This window comes from Notothenia rossii (genome assembly GCF_949606895.1).
Source record: "Notothenia rossii genome assembly, chromosome: 1".
NCBI lineage: Eukaryota > Metazoa > Chordata > Actinopteri > Perciformes > Nototheniidae > Notothenia > Notothenia rossii.
In genome coordinates, this window is record NC_136912.1 from 67,007,606 (window position 1) to 67,022,340 (window position 14,735).

General features: G+C 43.4%; 1 long non-coding RNA gene across 2 annotated transcripts; it reads right to left on the reverse strand.

Annotated features, from left to right (window-relative positions):
• Positions 1-4,786: 4,786 nt before the first annotated feature.
• Positions 4,787-9,393, reverse strand: LOC307029469. 2 transcript variants are annotated; one of them, XR_013805336.1, is made up of 3 exons: positions 9,257-9,393; positions 8,181-8,906; positions 4,787-7,801 (listed from the first exon to the last, which is right to left on the reverse strand). It is a non-coding gene; the product is annotated as an uncharacterized lncRNA (long non-coding RNA). The 2 variants fall into 2 exon arrangements; XR_013805337.1 differs by lacking the exon at positions 4,787-7,801 and having other exon boundaries at positions 7,821-8,906.
• Between the last annotated feature and the right edge of the window lie 5,342 nt (positions 9,394-14,735).

Consider the following 14,735-nt stretch of genomic DNA (forward strand, 5'->3'; position numbering starts at 1 on the left):
TGGCTGCTGCCATAAAAAAGCAGAAGGCCTTTAACCAGGACTTGGAAGATGGTGCCCATGTCTTGTTGTACCCTGATGCGAGGGTGATAACAAATATCCCTGGAACGGACACCCCTTTCACAGTACAGAGGTACAAAGAGGCCATTGGAAAGCCCTACCAACTAATTACGTTGTACATCTGTACTCTTGAAGCCGTTGAAAACAGTTGTAAGTGCTTCTGACATATATTCCCCCTTGTTTAAAGCACTAAACTGTATAATAGTTCAAATGTAAACATAACAGTTGTTCTGTCTATATTTCTTAACACAATTCATTCCACCCATCATTCCTTTCTCTTCGTGGTTGAACTTATGAGGTCAAATGGTCTTTTATGAATTGTGGCAGAAGAAATGTAATTTAAGTATCAACAAAAGCTTCCAAACTTTCCTTCTGTTCAAACTAAATATAAATTCCCTCTTGAGGATTGTAATTCTAAATTAACCTTTTTTCTCACAACAATGTTGGTTTGTTGTGCCCCAATGTAAATCCTAATGTGAGAGTGAAAAGGACGGTCAACAATATAATGTACATTTCACAAACATTTTTGTGTTTCGATTGAATCCTTTCTGATTGATGTCAATCCAATAATTCAGGATTCAAACCAACATTTGATGATAGGTACAGATGTAGGGGAACAATTATTTTTATAGTATTAATCATGACACTTTTATTTTCTTAGGTTACATTGGAACAACCTCTTCAAGTGACGAGGACAGTGTGGTTGTTGTAAAGTTGCCATCTGGAAACAGTCTTGCTGACACCGAGGTCAGTTTGGATCTATCGTGGCATTTATTCTTAATTAAGTTAATTTTATTTCAGTCAGTCATTTGTGTTTTGTATGCAGGTGTGGGACTTTCCAAATGAACAGAGCACTCCCAGAATGGACAACAGTTTGCCAGGGTAAAATAAAACATTGTCAACATGTTATTTTGTGCCACAAGAAGCAGAATGTTTTAACAGTACAGTAGTTTGAAGATACAGTATTTTTTGTTTACCTTTATCAGATCTCTCAGGCACCCTAAACCAGCATCTGATCGGTTAAGACTAATTAAAAATGTAATTATACCATGTAGGTTTGAATTTGTGAACATGAAATCAATAAATACCTTTGTGTGCTAATGACACTGTCATTAGATCAACTGCATCATTATCATTTATTGGGTAAAAATAGGATGGAGCACCAACCCTATTCCAGGAAGAGGTCCAGTCTGCCCCGGGTCAGAACACCTTCTAGGTAAACGATGTTGACAGTTGCATCGTGACACAGTTGTTTGGTGTGTATTTTTATTTTTCATTTGTTTGTTTGTATTGCCTCCAATCACAGTGGGTAACATTGCCAGGAAGCAGAACAATTATACTTTCATACATTTCCAAATGACACCCACAATATCTGACATCTTAGTGAAGACGATACAAAAAACACCCACAAATATTTTTCACAGATCAGATATTGTTTCTTGCATCCATTTCAAATGTTTACAAGGATTGTGCAGGAGTATGACAAAGTGCTGTTGTCAGTTAAGAACCCAATGTATTAAAAAAAAGAACAGGAAGAGGATCAACATCCTTTTGTAAATATGACTGTCATGCATATATTATGTATTTGAAAGTAATTATTCAACTGTCTTCTCACTGCAGCAACTACACAAATGTGTATGCTCCGATCATTATTGATAGCCAGTCTAAGCCAGAAGAGGAAACGGAGCAAACTGCAGAGGAAAGGTATTAATTGCTACTATTACCACTTCATTTTTTTTATTCTATACTGTATATCTTATCCCGGGGGTGGATGAGATCCGCCCAGAAATGCTGAAGGCTCTGGGTGTTGAGGGACTGTCATGGTTGACACGTCTCATCAACGTTGCGTGGAAGTCGGAAACAGTACCGAAGGAGTGGCAGACCGGGGTGGTGGTTCCCTTTTTCAAAAAGGGGGATCAGAGGGTGTGTGCCAATTACAGAGGCATCACACTACTCAGCCTCCCCGGGAAAGTTTACTCTAAGGTACTCGAAAGGAGGGTCAGGCCGATTGTCGAACCTCAGATTGAGGAGGAACAATGCGGATTCCGTCCTGGTCGTGGAACGACGGATCAGCTTTTTACTCTCGCAAGGATCCTGGAGGGGGCCTGGGAGTACGCTTATCCAGTCTACATGTGTTTTGTAGACTTGGAGAAGGCGTATGACCGGGTTCCCAGGGAGTCACTGTGGGAGGTGCTGCGGGAGTATATGGGGTGAGGGGGTCTCTACTCAGGGCCATCCAATCTCTGTACTCCCAAAGCGAGAGCTGTGTCCGGGTCCTCGGTAGTAAGTCGGACCCATTTCAGGTGAGGGTTGGCCTCCGCCAGGGCTGCGCTTTGTCACCAATCCTGTTTGTAATATACATGGATCGGATTTTGAGGCGTAGTCGTGGGGGAGGGGGTCTGCAGTTCGGTGGACTAAGGATTGCACCACTGCTTTTTGCAGATGATGTGGTTCTGATGGCTTCATCGGTCTGCGACCTTCAGCACTCACTGGATCGGTTCGCAACCGAGTGTGAAGCGGCTGGGATGAGGATCAGCACCTCCAAATCTGAGGCCATGGTTCTCAGCAGGAAACCGATGGACTGTCCACTCCAAGTAGGGAATGAGTCCTTACCCCAAGTGAAGGAGTTCAAGTATCTCGGGGTCTTGTTCTCGAGTGGGGGAACAATGGAGCGTGAGATGGGTCGGAGAATCGGAGCAGCGGGAGCGGTACTGCAGTCTCTTTACCGCACCGTTGTGACGAAAAGGGAGCTGAGCCAGAAGGCAAAGCTCTCTGTCTACCGGGCCATTTTCGTTCCTACCCTCACCTATGGTCATGAAGGATGGGTCATGACCGAAAGAACGAGATCGCGGGTACAAGCGGCCGAGATGGGTTTTCTCCGCAGGGTGGCTGGTGTCTCCCTTAGGGATAAGGTGAGAAGTTCGGTCATCCGGGAGGGACTCGGAGTTGAACCGCTCCTCCTTCGCGTCGAAAGGAGCCAGTTGAGGTGGTTCGGGCACCTAGTTAGGATGCCACCTGGGCGCCTCCCTAGGGAGGTGTTCCAGGCACGTCCAGCTGGGAAGAGACCAAGGGGTAGACCTAGAACCAGATGGAGGGATTATATCTCTTCTCTGGCCTGGGAGCGCCTTGGGATCCCCCAGTCAGAGCTGGTTGATGTGGCCAGGGAAAAGAAAGTTTGGGGCTCTCTGCTGGAACTGCTACCTCCGCGACCCGACCACGGATAAGCGGGAGAAGATGGATGGATGGATGGATGTATATCTTATTACTAGCTTCATCATTTAATATTACAATACATCACTTTGTCTTTCCTAGCACAGAATACCTGACTGCGCCAGACGTTGTTGCAGAACTCTCTGCAAAAATTTAAAATACCTCTTGCAGCAGGTTTAATATTAACCGATGCAATGTATTGGATGGAGCAATCCGCGGCTTCAAACGGGCCTCATTCGACTCCTCTCATCAGATGCAGGTCAAGTTTACTGACGATGAGGGACAAACTGAGGATGGAGTGGACACTGGTGGTCCCAAGCGGGAGTTCCTGACCCTCCTAATGGAATGCCTGAGAATGAGAAGAATATTTGATAGTCCACAGGACAGGAAATTCCTCACGTTCGACAATACAGGTAATGATGTTCGCAAATCTGTATTATGTTCAATACTGTACTGTAAATATAGGAGCTGCTTATGGCTTTTGCAGCTGGATTTAGGTGACAATTAAATTATCTTATACTGTATATCTTTATGATAACGTGGTAACTGTTGGTTAACGTGATAATAATTTGACAAAAAATATCAACAGCTGCAAACGATGACGAATACTTTCATGCTGGGAGGATGATTGCAACTTCTATAGTTCATGGTGGTCCAGGCCCCCGCTTCCTGTCAGAGACGCTCTACCTGCACCTCACTGGAATGAAAAACACCAACATTGAAGCCATCATTGAAGACATTACTGATGACACTGAGAGCTTCCCTGCTTGAGGTAGGCTGGCATATTAGGGCAAACATTTGTTGTTTTACTATCACAGCACAACATACAACATGAAGTTGTCTGCCTTATAACCTGTGAAGAAGTTTGTTATTGGGCTTTTATAGCCTCTTTTGGAACCATAACGAACAACCTTAGCTAGCTGTTATGGCAAACCATTAGAAATGAGAAAATCATTAGAAATGATGCAGTATTTATTTATCATACTTAACTGTCATTACAAATATCATTAATGAAAACAAATGAACACTAGTAAGAACAAGTTTATGTCATCTTAGAACAATATTAAAAATGTATTCCTCCTTTCATGACATGGATATAGTTATATACGCTTTAATATCTTGCCGCTTTGATTAATGCAACTCCTTACATTAGGTATCATTCATAATTCTTGCTCCCCTCTGCAGCTGGTCAAAAATGATTGGGGTAATTAAGTGTAAAACACAATGTTTAATAATAATAATAATAATAATAACTTGGATTTATTTACCTTTCAAGAAACCAAAGGACACTTACATGTATGATACTATTTAATGAGAGTAGTAAATCAGTCAGATTTAAACCGAACACCATAGGAGGGAAAGAAGATGTTACAATTATTGAGAATATATATTTTTAATTTGATAAATTACCTGTCTTCCTTCATATGCGAGTTTGACAGCATATTCATTTATGTTTATGGATTATGATTGTTTTCTACCCTAGATATCCAGCGCAGCTACATTGGAGGAACTACATCAATCAATCAATCAATGTTTATTTATATAGCCCAATATCACAAATGTTACATTTGTCTCAGTGGACTTCACAGTTTGTACAGAATATCAGTATGACAATACGACACCCTCTGTCCTTAGACCCTCACATCGTACAAGGAAAAACTTCCAGAGAAAACCCCACAGTTTAAAGGGGAAAATGGGAGAAACCTCAGGGAGAGCAACAGAGGAGGGATCCCTCTCCCAGGACGGACAGACGTGCAATAGATGCTGTGTGTAAATTGAAAAGATAATGCATTTGCAACATAGGTAGTCCAAATGTTTGGAAATGCATGTGTGTATAATAGTAAGATGAATCCACGAGGATATCCATCCAGGACTTATGATCCAGGACCACAGCCACGACTCAAGATCCAGGACTCGCGATCCATGACACAGGACCGCAGGATCATCCATGACTCCGGATCCCGGCGTATATAGACACCAAAAAGAAAGAAAGTTGGGGAAGCTGGGTTAATCGGAACATGAGAGTACACAGGTATAGACAGAGAGAAGGAAGAAGTAAGATTTCCCCCGACAAACTAAGCCTATATCAGCAAAACTAGGGGCTGAATCTAATCAGCCCTAACTATAAGCTTTATCAAAAAGGAAGGTCTTAAGCGCACTCTTAAAAACGGATAGGGTGTCTGCCGCCCGAACACAAACTGGAAGCTGATTCCACAAAAGTGGAGCTTGATAAGAAAAGGCTCTGGCTCCCATTGTACTTTTAGAGACTCTAGGAACAACCAACAACCTTGCATTCTTGGAACGCAATGCCCTAGTAGGACAGTAGGGTATAACGATTTCTTTAAGGTAAGATGGCGCCTGCCCATTAAGGGCTTTGTAGGCGAGAAGAAGAATTTTAAATTCTATCCTGTGTTATATAGGGAGCCAGTGTAAGGCAGCCAGAACAGGAGTAATGTGGTCCCTTTTCCTAACTCTGGTTAGTACACGAGCTGCAGCATTTTGAATCAACTGAAGTGACTTGACTGACTTCTTTGTACACCCTGATAATAAGGAGTTACAATAATCCAGCCTTGAAGTAACAAATGCATGGACTAGTTTCTCTGCATCGTTTTGAGGCAAGATATGCCTGATTTTTGCAATGTTACGTAGATGGAAGTAGGCGGTCCTTGAAATTGATTTTATGTGGGCGTTAAAGGATGAATCCTGATCAAATATAACACCAAGATTCCTTACAGTCTCACTGGAGGCCAAATTAATGCCATCCATAGTTAATATATCTTTAGGTAATTGGTTTCGTAGATTCTTCGGGCCAAGTACAATAACTTCAGTTTTGGTCGTGTTTAACATAAAAAAATGTAAGGTCATCCACGTTTTTAAGTCCTTGAGACCGTCTTGAATTTTATTTAGAGGATTAATTTCATCAGGCTTGATTGATAAATATAGTTGAGTATCATCCGCATAACAATGAAAGTTTACAGAATGATTCCTTATAATATTGCCTAACGGAAGCATATATAGTGTGAACAAAATAGGTCCAAGCACTGAGCCCTGTGGCACTCCATGGCTAACTTTGGTTTGCATGGAAGATTCATCGTTGACACGTACAAACTGAGAGCGTTCAGATAGATAGGACCTAAACCAGCCTAAAGCAGTTCCCTGTATGCCAACTAAGTGCTCTAGTCTTTGTAATAGGATATCATGGTCGATAGTATCAAATGCAGCACTAAGATCGAGCAAGACAAGAATAGAGACAAGTCCTTTGTCTGAGGCTATTAGAATGTCATTTGTGACTTTAACCAGAGCTGTCTCTGTGCTATGTTGTGTTCTAAAGCCAGACTGAAAATCTTCAAATAAATCATAGTTTTTTAAGCAATCACACAGCTGTTTTGCGACTGCTTTCTCAAGAATCTTTGAGAGGAACGGAAGATTAGAAATAGGTCTATAGTTGGCAAAAACCTCTGGATCGAGGTTGTGCTTTTTAAGAAGCGGTTTTATCACTGCTACTTTGAATTATTGTGGAACATAGCCTGATAATAAAGACATATTCATAATATTTAATAAAGAAGTGCTAATTAATGGAAAAACTTCTTTTAACAACTTAGTTGGAATCGGGTCTAAGATACACCTTGATGGTTTAGAAGAAAGAATCATTGAATTTAATTGTTCAAGGTTTATGGCTGAAAAGCATTCTAGTTTACTATCTAGTGTAATATTAGAACTTACGTTTCCGGGAGCTGTTGATAATACTATACTGGTCAAAGGCAAGAGGTCATTGATTTTGTTTCTAAGAGTAACAATTTTATCGTTAAAAAAGCACATAAAATCATTACTACTGAGTGCTATGGGAATAGAAGGCTCAGTCGAGCTGTGTGCATCAATCGACAGAAATTCCAGCTTGTTGCAGACTGCAGGTTGCTTGCAGTACCCTGATGGTGTGGATGGCAAAAACGCAATCATAAAGGATTTCATGCCGTGGTACATCATTTACCGCAACCATTTTGCCATACAAAGGTAATGTTTCTGCACTATTTAACCTAAGTTCAATATATTTGAATTGTTATCGAGTCAAACACATCACCATTTAGATGTTAAAGCAAGGTTAAAATGTATATTAGCACCATTCAGACACAAAGCAATTCCAAGTGCTTTACACTTTCGGAAAATACAAAAATTGCATTTAAAACATCATTAAAATTATTAAAAGCAGTTTAACGTGTATTGAAGCTCAGAACAAACATATAAAGATAAGAAAAGCCTAAATCAAGCGTTCTATGACCAATTGTGATATAAATATGTTTAATTGATAGAAATAAACCTGTATGGCACGTTGTACATGACATCTGGTTTCCCGGATGGACAACGAGACTGGTTTACAGGTCTGATAATATGCGTGTTCCACTTTTCCCTGCATTCGTCAAGGTCCCTCTGGAGCACACCCATGAAGGCAAACCGCACTAGGCATGTGTGCGCATGACTGCCACTGAAGTTATGTTTTTCTCTCAGGTCATTCATGAGATCCATCCAAAATTGAGACCTGAAGAAACAGATTCAAATGAGAGCTTTTTTTTTTATACATTGATGATTTCCATGTAAAGGGATTCAAAAATAAATATAACAAATAACAGTAAACCTGTGGTATCAAATAGTCATATTTATAAGAACTGTATTAAGGAACAGAGATAAAGGGGTAATCTGTGTTTTAACTGATGATACCGATCAATTAAATGAAAAGGAAATCAGCAACCACACTAGGCATACCATGTTTTGGCTGTGCCTGTGGTGCAGAGTTTAGTTGTAAAATAATTATTGTAGGAGATCGGAACTAATACACTGAAAATATAATTACATTACTTTTTATAGATATACTATGTTCACTGTCAAGGATGTAAAAAAAAAAGAAAGAAGCACCACACCTCTGTTTTCTGAAGTACGACCACCAGCTTTCAATTCTTTGATTTGCTGTTGAAGAGCCATACATGTGACTGGCAGCACCAGCAAAATGGTCAGTGTGTCTTGATCTTAAAGCACACTGGATGGCTGCCATTGTGCCGTTTTCAGTGCCGCAGTCTGTATGCAGCCTCATAGGTATGACTCCATGCTCTGTGACACAACGTATGTAATTTTGAGCAATGACCCCAGGGTCATTGTTTGTTGCTCGACACTTCAACCACAATACTTTTCTGGAGTAGCCATCAATACATCCGACGATGGCCAAACCATAGGGCTTTAGCTTATCATAGCCATCAACATGCCAGATGTAGTTGGGTCCTTCAGAGCTGTATGTTCTTCGTACAAATCTTCTATTACTGCGAAGTTGAACTCCAGAGGGATCAAGCTCTCTCATCAAGTTCATGACCTCATCCCTTTTTACAGTAAGGGAGTGCTTTTGCCGCAATGTCTGACACATCGAGCGGTAACCGTAATGCTGGCCAGGTTCATTTAGCTCCTCTTGAATGGCAGCACGAACATTAGACAGAGGGGAGTCGTTTTTTTTCCTTGATAATGAAAGACTTTTTAATTTACTCTTTAAAGTACGCAGACTCATTTTTACATTGTGGGTAGTTTCCAGAAAATCCAAAATTTCATCGTAGCTGAAGCCATCATGAAAGTATTTCTGAATGAGGTCCTCTTCTGTGGGGCTGTCAGATGCGGATTGTAAAAAAAAGAAAAAAAAGAAGAAAACATTGTGTCATGGCTCACTGTCTCAAAATCTGATTCCAAATGTATAATTTTCTCTATAAAGAGAGAACTAATACACAATTATTAATGTATAATATAAGCTTTATATAAGTTTTGTGTATTTAATGCATTGGTCTACAATTTAATGATGGCTTCTACATATTTCACATGAACAGACAATGAAAAAATGTGTCCTTCATGCTGATAACTAGTGTATGCATCTGACAATTAGTATTCTAAACAGAGTAGTGTGTTGAATCCTTATTTATTGCATTTGAAACAGATACAATAAAAAAAAAAGTGAACTTACTGTTGTGTTCAACTTCTGCCAAAAACTGTACATTTTTGCCACAGAACACTTGAACTGTCCCCAGATGTTGGCCACAGAAAGGACAAAACATGGCAGCCTGAAAAGACAAGTAAATCCATTTAATCAAGTCAATCAAAAACACATAGTCTAAATAGTGGTTAGCTAAATAAATAGAAAGATACATCATGTTTACCGTTGAATCTGTGTTTTGTATCTCTCTCTCTCTCCTTGAATGTCTTCTCTATATTTGTTCTTGAGCATGTCTAATGCACACTACTCTCCTGTCATTACTTTATCCCTCTTCACATGTTGTCACTTCTCTCTCTCTCTTTCTCTCTCAATTCAATAGCTTTATTAGCATGACCATAGTTGCAGACAATTGCTAAAGCTCTGTATAGTTGCAACATCTATACACAAATACATACATATAAATAAACTGCTAAGAATTCAAATGTCCTTTTTCCTCGGTACTCACTATGGCCCGTGTTATTTGACTACACTTGATTTGTCATCTCTTTTAACAATGTTCTTCCCTCACTTTATCTTCACGTGAAGCTCTCCTCTCCTCAGCTGGTGTAGTAGTTAGGCAGGCTAACGCTAGCTATATAAATATGACGCTCTATGTATACAAATCAAACAAAACTTACCTTCTTATATCTTTCTCCACTTAAATGAACTTTCTTTCCCCTTGTTCGTTCTCTCTATGTCTGGTCATACATCAATCTGTTCCACGTAGCGCGCTCCCTAGAAGCCTGGAACACTTCCGGAATGTTTTTTTTTTGTAATGTCTTTTTTTTTTGTAATGTGTTTTTCGGTTGTATGTGCTTTTGACTTTGCATTTCGTTTTTGTATTTGCAGCGTTTTTCTGTTGCGTTTGTTTTCGGGGTTTGTGTGCTGTAGGTTTAGCTTGCATCATTTCTTTAAATGCAGCGTTTTTCTTTTCTATATCGTATAAGGCTTCGCCCTCTAAGGCTATCGCTATTGGGTAATCCCTCCTGCACGTGTGCAGCACTGACAGATTTAATCCACGCCCACCTATGACGTGGGCCCCACCTCCGGGCTCACTTCCGTATAAATAGGAAGTAGGCCCTACCATCTACTCCCACTTTTCTTCAGCACTCCGTTGCAGAAGCATTGTCAGGCAAAAACAGTTCTGTTAAGAGCTACTTACCGAAAAGCAAGCATTCCTCCTAAAAAGCTTCTGTTTTCCGGTAAGATGGACACTGGACAGGAAAGTCAAGGCTGTGTCAGGGATTGCCTCGTATGCGGAACGGGCTACATTATGAGTTTTGACAGGCACTCACAGTGTGAGTCCTGCCTGGGATTAGAGCATGCGAACGCTGCTCTCAATCCCGGGGTGTCTTGCTCGCATTGTGCCCGTCTCCCGCTGGCCCTCAAACAGCAGAGAGCGGATGCTCTCGCTGCTGCGGCCGCCGAGGACGATTGGCCCGTCCAGGAGGAGTACTCCGGGGACAAAGTCCTTGATTTCCTGGATCCGAGTGGAGGGCACGAGACGGACAACTACGTCCCCTCCATTCAGGGATCACCGGGTGATTCCCCCATCATCTCTCCCCTCCGGACGGAGGAGACAGGTATGGGGCCCGGTGCAGGGCCGATGTACGATCCAGTGATCCCTATCTCCGACGCCACGGCATTGCCATCGATTGGCGGGATCCTCCTAGAACTTCCGGAGATTATATCTAAGGCGGCCGCCTGGAGAAATCTCCCCGTTCCCCTAGCTCAGGAGAGCTCACCGCCGGATGATATATCCGGGGTGTTCTTCCGGATGCACAGGGTTAGGAGTGACCCGATCTGGCTACGCTTCCCGGCCATAAGGAAGTACCAGGAGGGGGCAGCGAGGGACCCTGGAGCAATGAAAGCTCCGATAGGGACATACGTGCCCCTCACAAGAGTGGAGGGATTCACGGACGTGAATTTCCCGACCGTGCCTCCTCTAGAGCCGGACCTCACGGCATTCTTTGGGGCTAGGCCGGCCAGCACGGTTTCCGGACGGCAACCCATGTTGGCTGCCGCCAAAGATCGGTTTGTCGCCCGACAGACTGATCGCATGCATCAGTGTGCGCTCCAGGCGGCGGCGGCGGCAAACAATATAGCGTTGCTGTCAAACTCCATGGTGGAAATATCCGAGCAGTCTAAAACTATGTCCTCAGTGGAGGCTGAGGAGATAGGTAAGGCGGCTAATACTGCACTTACCCTGTGCGCATCAGTCGCAGTCTCGCAGGCGCGGATTGCGACATGGGCGACACAGGTTCAACGGTACCTCTGGCTACAGCAGGGGAATATACCGAAGGGTGCAGGAAAGGAGCTGCTGGAGGCTCCAGTCAGTCCAGACGGACTGTTTGGGCCACAGTTCCACACCATGGTGGAGTCTATGAAGTCTGCCGCGGAGCAGGCAGACGACATAAGGCGTCACGCTAGCTGGCTTCAGGACAAACGTCCTCAGCGACAGCAACGACAGCACCCGCAGCCCCCGCAACAGTCTCAGCGAGGGCAGCGCGGGCAACGGCGAGAACAGCAACGGCGTCAGAATTGCCCTTCGGCAGCTGCAGGGGCTCCGTCCCAGGTCTCCGCTCCTCCGCCACAGAGACCGGATCTGCAGGCGTCGAGTCGGAGAGGAAGGAAGAACCCCCGCTCCTGGTCTGCTCCTCCGAGAGAACCTCCGAGGAAACAGAACCGAAGATGACTCTTTGGGGGGGTTATGTGGGAAGAGAGGATTATTAATAAAAAATGATTCAAATCTCAACAGTGTGTCTGTAGCAACTGTGTCTGACATGTCCCCCACACTAGTCAGGCCGGCTGCCATTAATCTATTGGTTAAAAGGCAGCGGGACTTGTTGCATATTCCATCTGTTTTTTCCTTTTCGGGTAATAGACAGAGGGACTCGCTGTTTGAGCCAGCTGTTTCTAATCTGTCGGTTAGAAAACAGCAAGGCTCGCTGTATAAGCCTGCGGTATTTAACCAGTCGGTTAAAAGACAGCAGGGCTTGACATTTAAATCGGCTGCTTCTATCCTTTCGGGTAACAAGCAGCGCGGTTTTTTCTCTGTTCCAGTTGTGCCTACACACAGTCGTATTAAGCCTAGCGCGGCTATTACGCACGAGGTGAATAGCACTGCACACACCTCCACGAGTTGGAGCATAAACCCGCCTCAGGGTCCTGTTGATGAGTCTTCTCCTAAACAGAGACAGGTTGAGAGCCGGTGTGTGATGCAGCGTGTGGAGACCCCTTCAAAGCCCTTTAGGGCGGGGCCCCCCTTGGGTTGCTTCACGGGCAACGGCGGCAAAGGCTCTGGCATGGCTTGTCACCGTGACTACCACAGCACAACAAAAACAGGTACGCCCACTCTCAAAGCGGTGCTCAGAGTCGAGGCGGCTATGTTTAATGGACGGATGAATGAGCAGGCTTATCAGCAGAGGGTACTCTCTGCAATTTGCCTTACCCCCCCCCCCCCCCCTCCCCCTGGGAGTCAGGAAACGCTCCTGTCATCCAAGATCCAAGAACTGTCATCTTGTGCTCCATTCAGAGCTGCGGAGACTCCTGTTAAAGAAAGCAATTTCCAGGGTTCCTCAGGGGAAAGAAAATCGGGGGGTTTTCGCCCGTTATTTTCTTATCCCGAAAAAGACCGGGGGGAGGAGACCCATCCTAGATCTGTCAGCATTCAACAGGGTGATAATGAAAAGACCGTTTCATATGCTGACAATCAAACAGTTAATGGAGTGTGTTCACCAGGGAGATTGGTACACCTCCATAGACCTGAAGGATGCTTACTTCCACATAACCATCATCCCAAAACACAGGGAATTCCTGCGTTTTTCATTCCAGGGAATAGCGTACCAAAGGCCTATTCAACTGGCGGCCCGCGGGCCAGATGCGGCCCATAACCAACTCCCGAGTGGCCCAGCCTCCCGTAGCCAAATTCCTACACTAGTACAGACCATGAACGCAACACTCCGGGTTGCATAGAAACCACCAAACCACAACGCAGCACGTTTTTTGAAAATGCATCTAGTGTTGCTAGTAACGGTGGTCCCAGGGCCGGCCCGTAGCACTGGCGTTATAGATTTTCGCCTAGGGCGCCAGATCTGGGGAGGCGCTGCGCTGGTAGAAAAACATTTTGGAAGGTTGGTGCTCATCCTAATTTTCGGCCTTGATGTAACAACATTCATAATTAAGTAAATGTAACACCCTTTTTTGACCCCGGTTACACTTTTCATTTGCCCTGTACGATGGGCACTGTATGTGATGAAAATGGGGGATGTTGGCTTATCAGGCGCCCGCAGCTCACAGCCAAAGTGCGAGTGAGCTTGGGAGTGAATGAGGGAGAGAGGGAGGGTGCACCGGTACCTGACCGGTACCGGCGCTGTTGTTATTAGAATCTGGTGCTAGCTGCTCTAACGGATATTAGAAGAAGACGTTTCTACAATAATGTGGAGGGAGAGTCCTCTCCAGTCAGACTGAGAGGCTGATGACTACAGCTCAGTGAGGTAAAGGACTCTTGAGTGTTTAGATAGTTCACTTTAGTCTAAGTTATCTCAGTGGGTCTCAAACGGTTTGGTCACAATTTATGTAAACAAATATTTCCAAGGCAGTCCTTTATAATTATTGGGATAAAAAAGGTTTGAAATCATTTCAATGTATACTATAGGACAGTAAACCAAAAATATTGTTTTAAACTGGAGAGATTTAAAAAAATGCACGAATAAATAAATGTTAATAGGTCAAATAAGATATGAATGAACAACAAAAATAAAATAAGTTACATTTATTTGTTATTGGCTATGGTAGGTTATTGGTTATGTTGACATACTTATTTGATTTATAAAATGTAAACCAATCTTTTTCATATGGCTGTTTAGAGTTGTACCCCCTAGATCTAGTAGTAATTCTGCTTAAAGTGCACCAGATTGAAGCATTTTACTTTAAAGGTCACATGTCATGGCCATTTCCACTGATCATAATTCCATTGTTGAGGTATACTAAAATAGAAAAATACTGTGCAATTTTCCAAACTCACATTGGTTTCGCATACAGCATCTCTGTAAAGTATGTGTATTCAGCAGTATTCACTTTCTCCACTAAACGGCTCACTGCAGCTCCTCCCCCCCCCCCGCCCCTCCGTGATTTCCTTGTTTAGCGATACACAGCCAAACACAGCCAAACTCAACCTGAACACACACAAAGTCACAGCCGAAATAAAAACAATAAGTGTGGCTTGATATTGAGTAAGAAAAAGGTTTATAGGTTGATAAAGGCTGTGAGAATGGGTCTGCAGAGAGAATTTTGCGCGATCCCAACTGCCTTTTATCAGCCTGCAGCAGGGAGCAGAAATCAGCAGGGCTGCCTGCACTGAGTGTGTGTGTGTGGATTTGTCAATTCGGACCAATCAGCGGGGGCTTAACGTAACGGCTCCGCGGACGTAACGTAACGGCTCCACGGATTGGCCCATTTAGTTCCGGGT